The sequence below is a fragment of the Lycium barbarum genome, chromosome 3 (assembly GCF_019175385.1).
Source record: "Lycium barbarum isolate Lr01 chromosome 3, ASM1917538v2, whole genome shotgun sequence".
Classification (NCBI taxonomy): domain Eukaryota; kingdom Viridiplantae; phylum Streptophyta; class Magnoliopsida; order Solanales; family Solanaceae; genus Lycium; species Lycium barbarum.
Genome location: NC_083339.1, coordinates 86,705,467 through 86,717,605, shown reverse-complemented (window position 1 = coordinate 86,717,605; position 12,139 = coordinate 86,705,467).

Below are 12,139 nucleotides of genomic sequence, written 5' to 3'. Positions count from 1 at the left end.
AATTCGACGACATTTCACTTATTTTCAATTCAACCACATATAATCAAGCCAACATCAATACTTACACATTTAAGCACTAGCCCGAGAGCTTCCAAACAAGACTCAAGAAAACTTTAACAATCCGCGCAATGTTCAAAACGATCCAAACAATATACAACACCTCCCGAATCCTTCCAAATTCAACAAGAATGATAACAACACATTTGTTTCTTCCAAATTCATGAACTACACCAACAATCTACACCTTAGCAATACCATTCATACAAATGTAAGAAACCATACTAATGTCACATTAACTTCTTCAACAATCCCACAACGATTACAAATTCATTTCCATTCATCAAACCTTCATTTTCATCATGGAATCCACAACTACAACAATCAAAATATTAAATAAAATCAATTCATCACATCTACACAACACCACCCTTATTCGGCCACATCAAAGAAACACATTTTTCATGAATTTCATCCATTTCTACATACCACAACATGCATAAATCATCCAGAACACATGTAAAAGAAGATTAAACCTTACTTTTACCCTTCAACTTCTTAACTTGGCTAGGGTTTGTAGATCACCCAAATGAATGCTTTGCTTGCTCCAACAACTACCCCATGTTGTTAGGGACATTCCAATTGTTTGGAATACTAGAAGAAAATATTTTTTCTTGGTCAATTCCATGGACACAAATTTTTGGAACCATGGCCGAATGCCCCTTATTTTTTGTCCAAGCTTTCTTGAATTGGAAGATGAGTAATTTTTTTTTGTCTTGCTTTGTAAGCCCTTATATATATATGCATAGCCTATAAGAGGTTGGACACATGCCCCACCTCATGGCTCAAGGCAATTGGCCAAGCCATGGGTGGGGACCACACCCACAACTCACACGGCCAAAGTGGCATTTTCAAGAACCTTCTTGAATATTTTGTGAAATTCCCATTTTGCCCCTAGCCTTCCACAATATTACCATGAACCTTCTTGTGAATTTTCCTTTTTACCCTTAGCCTTTATCAATATTTCCATACTAATAAACAACTTGTATATTAAAATAACTTTGGAAGATAATCTTGCCCTTAACTTACCACGACTATCTTGAAATATCCGAACGTACAAAATATGGGATATAACAGGGGCAACTCATCCAGACCTTATAAACCAATTTTTCTTGAAATTATTTAAATTTCAAAAACATCCTCCTGGCCATGCTTTCCTTCAAGCATCCCTATTTTATTAGAATATTAGAAAAAAAAACTTTTTTGTCTTCCTCCCCATCTATGGAACAATATGCATCTACCTCCACTAACCCACTACATCCCAGTACTCCTAACACAAACACTATGGAAAACCCTAACATTCCTGAGTCATCCACTTTATGGACACTTACAACTGAAATCATGACTTTCCATTCTCAAAGCCAAAACCCTAAGAGAACCCAAGTAAAAACATGTCACATAGATAAACCAATCGCTTCAGATGACTCTTAATTTGACCCTTCCATGGCATGCTCTCTGATCTTTCCGATGTCTTAAAGACTCCTAGTGGCCTATTTGAAATAAAAAGAGAAGAATGTAAAATCCTAGTGTGCTGGATGTCAGAATTACAAGGAACCTACCACACTGAGCCTCTTGAACAGATAAACCCAGTGGTTATTCCAAAAATTATGATTGTAAATGAAACAATGGAAGCCCATGTAGTCAGCTCTATAAGTGAATTGAAACTTGATACTCCAGTAGAAGAAATTGAGGAAGCACACAATAAGAGGGAACACTTACAACGATCTACAAATGAAACCTACATGGTTGCTGAATCAAACAGTGCTGAAGATAGAGTAAGTTGTGCTGGTGCTGGAAATGAAACTGAAGAGAAAGATGAATTATTTGAAACTGTTAAATCAATAGAAATGATTGTTGCAGAAGTATTAGAAAGTCTTGGTGAAGGAGAAGCAAGAGTAACTAAATTAGAAAGAAACCCTGAACTTTCTTTTAATGCCATGGAACAATTCCTCATTGAAGACACCTAGATGCCCATGGAAGAGGTCGATGAACCTGGTCAACCAGAAGAACGCGTTCCTCACTAAAATTCAGACAAGACAGAGTATGAAATAGATAATGACAGTGATGTGCTCATTACAAAATTGGTAAAGGAAAAAGGTCAGATCCAGACTTAGAAAGGCATTAGGCGAGCAAATTTTAAGACCTGATGATGAAGTAATGGAACGCAAGGGTCCCTCAGCAGGTTACAGGACCCCATACAGCAGGGGACACAAGAAAAAGGCTTAAGAAGAACTTAACAAAGCCATGATGGCAAGTAAAAAGCGTGTTGGATCAAAAGCAAAAATCATTAGACCTATCTCGGCCTATCACACTGACTCAACCAAGGAATCAACACCTACAAAAGCAGATAAAAAAGAGAAAAGCAAAGATAGGGGTACCTCCAGGCCTACATGAGCTAGGAGGAGTTCCAATCTTGGTTTTACGAAAGAAGAGGGTAAGTTTATGTTGAGAGATGAGACAACTGAAAGGGAGAAGAAGAGTCAGTAGAGTCAGAAGACCAAAATCTCAAGGACATCGAGAATTATCATAACCCGGAGGACTCAAAGGAGCAAACATTAAGAAAGTTATGGTTATTTAAAGACATTTAGTACTCAGAGGTAGAGTGATTACTAGTCATGGAGGACCTAAGAAAGATGTGATTTTGGAAAGAATAGAGTTTCAGGGGTGGAGAAATTTATTTCTTCAAAGAAACGAGAAGAGAAGAATCTGTAAAGAAAAGGTTATAGAGTTCTACATCAATGCTTCCTTTCATGAGGAGAAACTCACCAGTAGTGTAATGGGAATTAAGATCGTATTGAATGCTCCAACGCTGGGGCAAATCCTGAAAGTTCCTTCTGAGGGATGGGCAAGTTATGCTAAGAATGTGTGGCCTCCACTTCAAGGAATGGCAAGTGTTGTGTAGATGAAAAGGAAGTTCTTAGGTAATCCAACAGCCTAAAAACATAAGAGAGTACCAAAGAGTGAGATGTCTAAGTTTTTTCAATTGTGTTTTGAAGTTTAACATCGCAAGATAGTGCCAAGAAATGAAGGAAGGGCTGAAGCACGTTTCCTGGATATGGTACTTATGAAGTTGCTTGAAACCAAGATCCTGATAAACCTGTCCAGCCTCATGATTCAACATATACACAGGATATCACTACAGGCAACAAAATGGTATGGGCTAGCATATGGGTTTTGGTTGGGTGACATCTTTGACTGCATTGCAGTACCGACCAAAGTTGTTATACCTCGTATTTTATACGCGTCGTAAGATAGCTGACGTGAAGTTAGTAAGTGAGGTTGCTATAAAGGTTATAAGAGATTCTACATGATTATTCCATGTGCGCAAGAGTTTAGGGTATGTATAGCAAGTATCAGGAAGACTAGAGGCGGAATAAACCATAAAACCAGAAAAACTGAGTGTGACAGCAGATGCAACTCGACAGTGGCAAATCGATGGACTGGCGACTAGTTAACGGACCGTCAACCTGCCCGTCAAAAAAAACCTTGAGAAGCAGAAGCTTCCACAGTTCGAAGGTCACGAGTCGACGAACTGTCTACCCTGCCGTCGAACTGCAAGCGGTGGAAAATTCTCTCTCTCCTATTGTTATATCCCGCATTTTTGCGTATTTGGATAATTTAAGATAATGGCGGGAGGTTAAGAGCAAGACTATAATTTTGATCTTGTTGGGTGCATAAGTTGTTTATGAAAATTTTGAAGTGGGATTATTAAGAGAGGTCAAGGGTAAAAAGGTAAATTCGCAATATGACTCATAGAAACATAGAGGAGTGCTAGGGGTAAATTTGGAATTTGGAGAATAATTTTTCATGAATTGTAGAACAAAAAAAAAAGAATGGACTTGGGTTTGGGCCAAGTTGGCCATCCCAAATTGGTGTGGGCTTAAGCCCACATAGAAGTTTAATGACCCATTTAAAAGTAGCCATATGCATAGGTACACTTTCGGCATTTTTCTACGATATGTGTGTGTTAAATTGAACTGGATTTTACTTTATCATGCACCGTTCCTTGTATTAGTGAACGAATTAGGAATTCGGGAAATTTAGGACAAAAGTAGCCATATGCATAGGAAAAAAGAAGAATATTAGGGATTGCGGAGGTTAGAATTGTAATTAAAAGAAAAGACGCGTCACGCGGGCGTTTTAAAAACTGCTAAGACCCCAACTTGTCCCATATTATGTGATATAGGTAGTGCGGGGGAGTGGAGGCGAAAATACTAACACTAAGAAAGTGAAATGCATTAAAGTTTCAAGGTTAAGCGTGCTAAGGCGAGAGGATGGGCGACCCCCTGGGAAATATGCTGAAAATTTCGTAAATGTGGGAACAAGAGACGAATGTGAAATTAGGTAGCCTAAAGTAAATTAGAGCGTGTGAAGTGGTTAGAAACTCTATAGAAGTCGTGTAGGCTGGGACGGACTAGACCAGCAGAAGGGGAGAAAGCATGACAGAGCTTTAGGACTAAAGAAAGTTTGATTAGCTTTTGGAAGTGTTTATAAGAAAAAGAGTGGTGGAAATGTATATAAGTATGTGGCATCTTATCTGTGACGGTAGAACCCTAACAAACAGTGTCGCGATACATAGAATATGCTAGCTGGACGAAATTCAAAAGACATGATGAAGGATTGGTATAGTAGGATGTGTAAGTCATTAATCAGTTGGTTTGGTATTAGCGGAGCTAAGTCACTTGGCCGACAGGCAGCCTAAGCTTCTAAAACGAATACACCGAGTGATCGTACGTGACGACTATAGGGGAGATCATTCGAGGACGAATGTTCAAAAGGGGGGGGGGGGGGGGGGGGGGGAGGATGTTATATCCCGCATTTTTGCGTATTTGGATAATTTAAGATAATGGCGGGAGGTTAAGAGCAAGACTATAATTTTGATCCTGTTGGGTGCATAAGTTGTTTATGAAAATTTTGAAGTGGGATTATTAAGAGAGGTCAAGAGGAAAAAGGTAAATTCGCAATATGACTCATAGAAACATAGAGGAGTGCTAGGGGTAAATTTGGAATTTGTAGAATAATTTTTCATGAATTGTAGAACAAAAAAAAAAGAAAAGAATGGACTTGGGTTTGGGCTAAGTTGGCTGTCCCAAATTGGTGTGGGCTTAAGCCCACATAGAAGTTTAATGACCCATTTAAAAGAAGACCAAGTCTTCCTAATATTCCTAAAGTTCTCTAGAAATTTCAAGAAGTTGAAGAACAAGAAAAACAATGAGAAAAATTAAGGGCCATTCGGCCACCACAAAATCTTGGAAGATTTTCATCAAAAATTATTCTTTCCTAACCAAACAACTAATTAAAGGGTCCTTAGCAAGGTGGAGTGTTCATTAGAGCAAGAAAAATACAAGTTCATGCAAGTTGAGATTTCTAGCCAAGTGAAGAATTGAAGAAAAAGGTAAGGTGTAATTCTTTCTTATATGTTATGGAAGATTTTGTGTGTTGTAGCATGTAAAAGTGGATGAAATTCATGGAAGGAAAAAAACTATATTGTGGCCGTGTGCCTATGGGTGTGTGTAGGAAAGATGGTTTAATTATTTTATCTAATATTTGGTTGTTGTTGTTGTGGATGTTATGTTGGTAATGAAAATTGGATGAGCTTAGTGAAGTTGTAGCAAGTGGAGACTTGTTTTAGAAATTATGTGAATTGAAAATAATGTTCTTGCATGTATGGAAGATAATGAGACTAGTATGATGTTGTTTGTGTATGAACTATTAGGTTGTTATTGTTTTATTGGAGTTGGAAGGTTTTGAAGGAAGTAGTAAATTGTATAAGTTATTAGAATGTATCTTGAGTTGGTTATTGAAATTGTTAGTACGATTGTTGGCATTGTTGTTGATAGTTTGGCCGGGTTGAATTCCCGGATTGTGGTTGATTAAAATTGGCCAAGTTGAAGTTTTGGAGATGGTGTATTTATAGGAGAAGTGCAGCCGAAATTTCGGTAGACAAATGCTACTTTAAGATTCAACTTCTAAATGCTCTAATCAAAGTTTGGTAAATGTGACCAATTTGTAGATTTTGGCGGATTTGCAACTTGAATTTGGAATAGCATAAGGAGCGGAAAGAGGTATGTAAGGCTTCACCCTTCCGTCTATGGCATGTCTTAGACGTAATGTGTTGGATATGATCCTCGGGGACGACTCTATTTTCCGGAATCCGCACCTAAAGTTTCCCCTTTTTCATTCAGTAGAATTGAATTAGAAAGTGTGCGAAACGTTAGAAAAACTTTCCAAACCTCTAGAACTTGCATAAATAGGACCCGACTACCTTGAAACCCTCACAAGTAACGCCATGACATGTAATATATGTAAATTGTGCACGCTACCTCATTCGGCCCGAGGTGGGCCCATTGTTCCCGGATTTTTCTTATTGTTCCGTTTGACTTATTTTGAAGCAGAATTCAAAGGAAACTTTTGATCCTTGTCCCGATTGTCAAATGATAAGTACCGTACCATTCTAATGGAAATATGTCTATGATGACCATGATAACGATGATGCTAAGGAAGAGAATACGTCTATGATAAGTATGACAAGAATGATTCCATGACTAAGTGTCTTAAACTAAGGACCCAATGTGAATACGAAAGTATCAAACTAGTTCTTGATTTTTAATTCTATTCCCTGGTTATGACACTATCTTCTAAAGATTCCAAAGGCATGATCCCCAAGTCGTAAAGTCTCAAATGTCTATGATAGATATGTTGACGATATGTTCCTACTATGAATATGACAATATGACAATGTTAAATTATTTCTTGATATCTCAACTCTATTATGGGTAATGACTACTTTAGAGGTTCCAAGTATATGAAACGATGCCTTATGACCCTATTTTATGTTTTCTCATAATGACACTCTTCATTGATAGTCTCGCCTTATGATACTAGTTCCTTCAAGGTGAGACAAAGCGGTCACGGTTATACCATAATGTAATCGGAGGTCACCGACCTTACGTCACTCCGATGGATACATGGTTTTCTTTGGGCTCTCCTGCATGCTTATATGACATATGTATATGAGATATGAATATGTACATGGGGTGGGGGGAGGGATACATGGGGGATGGGAAGGGAAACATGTTTCATTGCCACCTGGTCAGCTGGTTTATCATCCCGGATGCGGGATGCCCGGACGCGGGATATATGGGCGAGCCGATGTATTTCGGTGCTATATGGGCGAGCCGACATTGTTCGGTTCTATGCTATGACCTGATATGATATGACACGATATGATATGACATGATCTCATATGATACGATACGATATGATATGATATGATAAGACATGACATGATATAAGTTCTATTTTCTATGTCTATGAAAAAGAAATGTTTTTTTTAAGAGAAAGACAAGCATGCATGGTATCCGGCCTGAAAGGGCATTCCTATGTACAGGTTACTTTCTTGTATCACTATATGTCCTATGATCCCATGATATTGTTAATCATACCTTATGTTTCTGTTTGTATTATTTCCCATGCCTTACATACTCGGTACACTATTCGTACTGACGTCCCTTCTTGTGGACGCTGCGTTCCATGCCGCGCAGGTCAGCAGGTAGACAGACTTGACTCCTAGGAGCCTCATCAGCAGTATTGTAGCAGCGCTCCAGTTGTTCCGGAGCCTCAGTTCCTTGGTACTATTTTGTGTATATATGTTCGGGCACGGCAGTACTCGGTCCTTCCTATGTATATGTGTACTATGTTTAGAGGCTCGTAGACAGATATGTACAGTTAGACGTTTTGTACTTTTGATGGTCCTCGTCGCTGTGTAATGTGCTAGTAAAGTTTGCTAGCCTATGTTTATAATTATGCTACTAATGTTAATGTTTAGCAGAAAAAAAAAGTACGGTGATGTTCATACGGCCCACTTAGTAATAAGAATACAATACGAGATAAGAGGTGCTCGGTACAAGTATCGGGTACCCGTCACGGCCCTAGTTGGGTCGTGACAGAAGTGTTATCAGAGTAGGCGGTCCTAGGGGTTTGTCTACGAGCCGTGTCCAGTAGAGTCCTGTTTATGGGTGTGTAGCGCCCACACTTATAAACAGGAGGCTGCAGGGCAGTTAGGAAATATGACCTTCAATGTCTTCTAGATCGTGCGATAGAGCTATGTTACCAGGCTTCCTTGTTCTTTTCTTAATTCTATGTTACGATTTCAGTAATGCCGAAGAAGAGGAAGACTACGGCGGCCCAGAAGGGCAAGTTGGCGGCTGGAAGCAGAGTTGAACGGGAGCCAGAAGAAGACGAGTCCTATAATGAAGCTCCCCCTCAGACTCCTCCTGCTTCCCCTGTATCAGCAGAGCAGGAAAGAGTTCCAGCTCCAGCCCCAGCACCTCCAGTTCCACCGCCAGCAGCTCCGGGCCAGCAGATGACAGAGGTTATCCAGTTATTGACTCAGCTAGTTGCCGCACAGGTTCAGCGGCAAGATGTAGACCCAGGAGACAGGGCGGTGAGTGCAAGGGCTCGTGACTTTATTACCCTAAAACCTCCGGAGGTTTATGGATCGAAACCGGAGGAGGACCCGCAGAGCTTTATAGACGATATGCTGAGGACACTGAGAATCATACATGCTTCGGATACAGAGTCAGTGGAATTGGCTTCATACAGATTGCGGGATGTAGCAGTTCTGTGGTATAGTAGTTGGATATCTTCGAGGGGAACAAATGCCCCTCCCCCGGTTTGGCAGGAATTTACTGAGGCATTTCTGCGACATTTTCTACCACCGGAGGTTCGACGGGCTCGAGCCGATATGTTCTTGAACCTTAGACAGGGAAATATGAGCGTTCGAGAATACAGTCTTCATTTTAACTCGTTAGCCAGGTATGCCCCAGCCATGATAGCTGATACGGGAGATCACGTGCACCGGTTTGTGAGTGGATTGGGGCCACCTTAGTTAAGGAGTGCTTGACGACGTCACTCCAGGATGGGATGACTATTACTCGTATGCAAGCCCACGCCCAAAACCTGGAGGAACAGTATCAGTTACGAAGGGAGGAGCGTTACCCAGATAGGGGTTCCATAAAAAGGGGCAGATCTTCCGGGGCTAGAAGCGAGTACAGAGGGGGGCAGGCACAGGAGCAATCTAGGTATTCAGGCCAATCAGTGGCCAGTGCACCACCTCGATTTGCGGATAGGGGATTTGACCTCTCTGCCTATTCGGGACCAGATCAGGGTACTAGAGCTTCGGGGTCCCAGTATAGAGCTGATTCCAGCAGGACGGGGCAACCCCCACTACGGTGTGCTCGGTGTAGCAGGCCACACTCTGGACAGTGTTACCGGGATACAGGTGCATGTTATGCCTGCGGACGGACTGACCATTTGATGCGACATTGTCCGCTAAGGAATGAGGGAAGTAGAGCTCAGCCTGCCGGGTCAGCAGTGGTTTCGTCACCGTCCGTGCGCCCTCCGAGACAGGCCTCCCAGGCCCCAGCTGGTCGTGGTCGAGGAAGAGGAGGGGTATCCAGTTCAGCCGGCCCTCCGCACCGTATATATGCATTGGCGGGACGGCAGGATCCTGAACCTTCCGCAGATGCGGCAACAGGTACACTTTCGGCATTTTTCTACGATATGTGTGTGTTAAATTGAACTGGATTTTACTTTATCATGCACCGTTCCTTGTATTAGTGAACGAATTAGGAATTCGGGAAATTTAGGACAAAAGTAGCCATATGCAAAGGTAAAAAGAAGAATATTAGGGATTGCGGAGGTTAGAATTGTATTTAAAAGAAAAGACGCGTCACGCGGGCGGTTTGAAAACTGCTAAGACCCCAACTTGTCCCATATTATGTGATATAGGTAGTGCGGGGGAGTGGAGGCGAAAATACTAACACTAAGAAAGTGAAATGCATTAAAGTTTCAAGGTTAAGCGTGCTAAGGCGAAAGGATGGGCGACCCCCTGGGAAATATGCTGAAAATTTCTTAAATGTGGGAACAAGAGACGAATGTGAAATTAGGTAGCCTAAAGTAAATTAGAGCGTGTGAAGTGGATAGAAACTCTACAGAAGTCATGTAGGCTGGGACGGACTAGACCAGCAGAAGGGGAGAAAGCATGACAGAGCTTCAGGACTAAAGAAAGTTTGATTAGCTTTTGGAAGTGTTTGTAAGAAAAAGAGTGGTGGAAATGTATATATGTATGTGGCATCTTATCTGTGACGGTAGAACCCTAACAAACAGTGTCGCGATACATAGAATATGCTAGCTGGACGAAATTCAAAAGACATGATGAAGGATTGGTATAGTAGGATGTGTAAGTCATTAATCGGTTGGTTTGGTATTAGCGGAGCTAAGTCACTTGGCCGACAGGCAGCCTAAGCTTCTAAAACGAATACACCGAGTGATCGTACGTGACGACTATAGGGGAGATCCCCCCAAAGTATTATAATACACGATGAGGCTAGTTTAACATTCGAGGACGAATGTTCTAAAGGGGGGGAGGATGTTATATCCCGCATTTTTGCGTATTTGGATAATTTAAGATAATGGCGGGAGGTTAAGAGCAAGACTATAATTTTGATCTTGTTGGGTGCATAAGTTGTTTATGAAAATTTTGAAGTGGGATTATTAAGAGAGGTCAAGGGTAAAAAGGTAAATTCACAATATGACTCATAGAAACATAGAGGAGTGCTAGGGGTAAATTTGGAATTTGGAGAATAATTTTTCATGAATTGTAGAACAAAAAAAAAAGAATGGACTTGGGTTTGGGCCAAGTTGGCCGTCCCAAATTGGTGTGGGCTTAAGCCCACATAGAAGTTTAATGACCCATTTAAAAGAAGACCAAGTCTTCCTAATATTCCTAAAGTTCTCTAGAAATTTCAAGAAGTTGAAGAACAAGAAAAACAAGGAGAAAAATTAAGGGCCATTCGGCCACCACAAAATCTTGGAAGATTTTCATCAAAAATTATTCTTTCCTAGCCAACCAACAAATTAAAGGGTCCTTAGCAAGGTGGAGTGTTCATTAGAACAAGAAAAATACAAGTTCATGCAAGTTGAGATTTCTAGCCAAGTGAAGAATTGAAGAAAAAGGTAAGGTGTAATTCTTTCTTATATGTTATGGAAGATTTTGTGTGTTGTAGCATGTAAAAGTGGATGAAATTCATGGAAGGAAAAAAACTATATTGTGGTCGTGTGCCTATGGGTGTGTGTAGGAAAGATGGTTTAATTATTTTATCTAATATTTGGTTGTTGTTGTTGTGGATGTTATGTTGGTAATGAAAATTGGATGAGCTTAGTGAAGTTGTAGCAAGTGGAGACTTGTTTTAGAAATTATGTGAATTGAAAATAATGTTCTTGCATGTATGGAAGATAATGAGACTAGTATGATGTTGTTGGTGTATGAACTATTAGGTTGTTATTGTTTTATTGGAGTTGGAAGGTTTTGAAGGAAGTAGTAAATTGATTAAGTTATTAGAATGTATCTTGAGTTGGTTATTGAAATTGTTAGTATGATTGTTGGCATTGTTGTTGATAGTTTGGCCGGGTTGAATTCCCGGATTGTGGTTGATTAAAATTGGCCAAGTTGAAGTTTTGGAGATGGTGTATTTATAGGAGAAGTGCTGCCGAAATTTCGGTAGACAAATGCTACTTTAAGATTCCACTTCTAAATGCTCTAATCAAAGTTTGGTAAATGTGACCAATTTGTAGATTTTGGCGGATTTGCAACTTGAATTTGGAATAGCATAAGGAGCGGAAAGAGGTATGTAAGGCTTCACCCTCCTTCTATGGCATGTCTTAGACGTAATGTGTTGGATATGAACCTCGGGGACGACTCTATTTTCCGGAATCCGCACCTAAAGTTTCCCCTCTTTCATTCAGTAGAATTGAATTAGAAAGTGTGCGAAACGTTGGAAAAACTTTCCAAACCTCTAGAACTTGCATAAATAGGACCCGACTACCTTGAAACCCTCACAAGTAACGCCATGACATGTAATATATGTAAATTGTGCACGCTACCTCATTCGGCCCGAGGTGGGCCCATTATTCCCGGATTTTCCTTATTGTTCCGTTTGACTTATTTTGAAGCAGAATTCAAAGGAAACTTTTGATCCTTGTCCCGATTATCAAACGATAAGTACCGTACCATTCTAAT